Below are 3,996 nucleotides of genomic sequence, written 5' to 3'. Positions count from 1 at the left end.
AGTTAGGCACCCACACTGTTAAGTGAGCTCTTCCCAGCCTGGTCACTCTGGGTGTGACCTTTTCCCAGGTTCCTGGCACAAGGCAGTGTGTCATCTCCTGGAGCAAAGCCAGAATGTAAGATGAAAAGCCACATGCGGAGGATGACGCAAGGGAAACAATCATGACTCTCAGACTGAGAGCCAGAAAGAAATCTGAGGTCTTATACAAACTAGTTCCTAAGCCTGGGTGTTTCATTCAGCATAATACCTCCCTTAACATTTTATTTTTCAGGATTTCCAGCCACAGAAGAGTGAGCATACTAGCAATCAAACTGGGTGTATCACTCCGCACCACCCAGAGAGGGGTCCATAGGGCATTGTCCTGGATTCCCATAATAACTTACAGGGAAACTCAATGTCCAGAGGCCTGAATGCCCTACAGATGAAGGAGGAGAATGTCCTCAAATTCCTTGCAGCAGGAACCCACTTAGGTGGCACCAACCTTGACTTCCAAATGGAACAGTACATCTACAAAGGACGAGTGATGGCATCTGGAGCACACATCTGAAGGGTACCTGGGAGAAGCTCCTGCTGGTGGCTGTGTCAATGTTACCATTGAAAACCCAGCTGGTGTTAGTGTCATATCCTGCAGGAATACTGGCCAGCGAGCGGTGCTGAAGTTCGCTGCTGCCAGTGGAGGCACTATTGCTGGACTTCACCTCCGTAACCTGCACTGACCGGATCCACGCGGCCTTCTGGGAGCCACATCATCTGGAGGTCACCGATCCCAGGACTGACCGCCAACCTCTCACAGAGGCGTCTTATGTTAACCTGCCTACTAGTGTGTGACGCAGACTCTCCTCTGCACTACGTGGACATTGCCATCCCATGCAACAAGGGAGCTCACTCAGCGGGTCTGATACGATGGACGCGGGTCTGGGAAGTTCTGCGCATGCGCGGTGCCATCCCTTGTGAACACCGTGGGAGGTCATGCCTGATCTCTATGTCTTTAGGATCCTGAAGAGATTGAAAAGAAAGAGCAGGTTGCTGCTGGACAAGGCCATGACCAAGGAGGAATTCAGGGTGAATGGGCTGCTCCAGTTTACTGCTGTGCAACCAGAAGTCACAGGCTAGTCTGAAGGTGTGCGGGCGCCCTCTCTGCCTGCCCCGCAGTTCCCTACTGAAGACTGGAGTCCGCAGCCTGCTACTGAAGACTGGGCTGCAGCTCCCACTGCTCAGGCCATTGGATGAGTAGGAGCAACACTGAGCGGTCTTAAGCTTTTCTTTCATAGACTCTTAAACAGAAAACAGAAATAAGGTGGATGGAAAATAAATATCACTTTCTTAAAAACACAAAAGCAAAAACAAAAACTTTGGCTATAAAGTGTTAGTACTGTTTAACTCCAGGGCCTATTTTAGTTCAACAAATCTTTTATTCCCTACTGTGTGATGGCAGTGCTAAATACTGAGAGCACAAAGAGCAATAGAATGACACATATAACAAATATTGGGACGGTATGAGCAATGTCTTAGAGAACAAATATTTGTAAAATCACTGCCATGCTTTACAGATGCATTTTGTTAAGCCTCAAGAGCCTCTATGGGATTGGTATCATATTTTCTGTTTTTCAGATGAAGAGGTTAAAGCTCAAAATGATTAAAGAACCTGTCCATTGGCACAACCGGTCATTGCCACAGCTCAGATCTGAATCAAGGTCTATCTAAATCCAAAATGGGTGCCTTTCTCACTAGGCTACTTTCTTCCCGACCCTCCCAAACATAACTAAAGGACAGTATACTCATAGATCAGCTCCCAAATTCAGTAGAAAGTAACCTCACAGGGTGATCGGATCATAAGTTCCTAACTGGGCAGGTCATGGTGGGTAGTCACACCCCAGGCATATAACTTCTTTAATAAAAGATTTATCGTTCCCTTAAGCCAGCCCTGTCCATTATTTCTGTGCATCTAGGTTAACACACCTTTGAAACAAGCTATAACCACTCTCAAGGGAGCACGCCGTCTAATCCCCACCTTGCTTTCTCCCACCTTCATGTAATCTTTCTTAAATTCTCTCCTTAATTCCAAACACATAAAGGACACTGAAAAACTGTTATCCTCCAGAGCACTTAGTAAAAACAAAATCTTATAAAAATTAAACAAAAAAAAAAATCACCCCCCAAATAATATCAAATCTCTTTAGGGACTGGAACAGCTTGGACTCTTGCAAGTTAAAGTGACTACTAATTATAATAACAATGACTTACTAAATGTCTACTATACCCAAGAATTTATTATATTTTATCTCCAGTGTCACAGTTATCCTGTAAGACAACTATTATTAATATTACCAACGCCACTTTACAAATAAAGAAACTGAGGCTCAAGGCAATTGAGTTGGCCAAGGTCCTGCAACTACTAAAGGAAAGAACCAACATTCACACTATATTCATCTAGCTCCAAAGTCTATACTCTTTCCACTAACCATTCTGCCTTGAAAAACAAAGAATCTGAAATTAGAATAAACTCTAGATTTAATACTATGCCTAGTCCCGCCTGGGAGATTGGCAACACCTTTCTACTTGAATATCTAGCAGAAGAAGGTGGGTTTGGAAGAGGAAAACCATTAAGACACCAGAAAGAAAGAATCAATCAGATTTTAAATTAGAGGATGGAAGCGTTAGGAGATTATCCAAGGCCCCAATAAATAAGATGGGTTAACACTGCTGAGAGTAATGAGAAGCACAGATTTGGAGCCAAAAGTATCAGAGTTTGAATATTGGCTCTGTCACTTACTATCTGTTTAATTAAGTACTATTTCAACCTCTTCAGACCTCATTGTTGCTTTTGTATCTGCCAATATGGATTATTCAATTTGCTAAATGTGAAATGCTTTGTAAAAAGAATTGACAGTTTTAAAGACCCAAAATGTATCAGAACCTTAGAGTTGGACGTTGTGATGAGATTGAGAAAGTATTACAGGTAAAACCACCCTTAACATTAACAAGATCCACGAGATCATTTTTAATACCCTCCCTTTCTTACAGGGGAGGAAATTGAGATATGGAGAAGTGAAGTACTTTGCTCAAGGTCACAGGACCAATAAGTGATGGAGCTATGACTTGAAGCCTGACTCTAGAGACAACACTTTTACTCCCCGTGCTGGGCTATTCTGGAAAGTCAGGGAACAGTAGCAGGAGCAAGGCGGGAACAGGTAACTTTTGGAAGCTGGCACTCAAATGAAAGCTAAAAAGCCTGGAGAGAAATGATTTGCCTAGAGTAATGATGGTCAAACAAACATTGGGCTAAAACCAGGTACAAAGGCAGCAACTTGAAGGTTACAAATATACCACTGGGTGAGGCAAGATGAGAGGTCAAAGAACTGAGCTAATCAGAAATAAAAGAACCCAAAGAAACAACAGGGAAAAGACAGAAGAAGAAAAATACTAGTAGACCATACGTATCTGGAGATCTGTATACCAAGTTGTTACTAGGGAGGAAATTGTGACTGGGGATAGGGAGTGTGCTAAATGAAAGAAAACTGCTTTTATTGTGTTTTACTATCATTTAACTCTGAACAAGGAGCAGTGTTGCTTTTACAATTTTGAAGTTAATAAAAATAATATAAAAGTACATCGCAGAACAAAAAAAAATTTCAAGGGATCTAGACGGAAGGGCATGGTAAAGATCAAATCCCAAATAAGTAGGTTTGGCACACCTGGGGCTCCAAACCCAGGGCACCTAAGGGATTGGAATCCAGGGAGACACAGTTAGACCAGAATGGCAGAGCTAAATGGGATCTTAGACAACACCTAGCCTCCACCCCCACTTTATTTTTTAAATGAGGGAAACTGAGGCTGAGAGAGAGAACAGTGATGAGTCTGATGTCATATCATTCATTTCTGGCACAACATAAACACAAACTTGGCTCCAGGGTATAGGCAGTTAAGACTACAGATTAAAACAAGAAACAGGCTGGGATGGAGGAATAGGGGCCAACAAGAGCACGTTTCCTGACA

At 42.8% G+C, this 3,996-nt stretch overlaps 1 pseudogene across 1 annotated transcript; it reads left to right on the top strand.

Annotated features, from left to right (window-relative positions):
• Nucleotides 1–394: 394 nt before the first annotated feature.
• Nucleotides 395–1,230, top strand: LOC308501502 (small ribosomal subunit protein uS2B-like; annotated as a pseudogene). Its single transcript has one exon. The product of its transcript is annotated as a small ribosomal subunit protein uS2B-like (transcript).
• The last annotated feature ends 2,766 nt before the right edge of the window (nt 1,231–3,996 follow it).

Source organism: Rhinolophus hipposideros, assembly GCF_964194185.1.
Source record: "Rhinolophus hipposideros genome assembly, chromosome: 8".
Classification (NCBI taxonomy): domain Eukaryota; kingdom Metazoa; phylum Chordata; class Mammalia; order Chiroptera; family Rhinolophidae; genus Rhinolophus; species Rhinolophus hipposideros.
The sequence above is the reverse complement of the archived record's forward strand: the minus strand, read 5'-3'. Positions and strand labels throughout refer to the sequence as shown.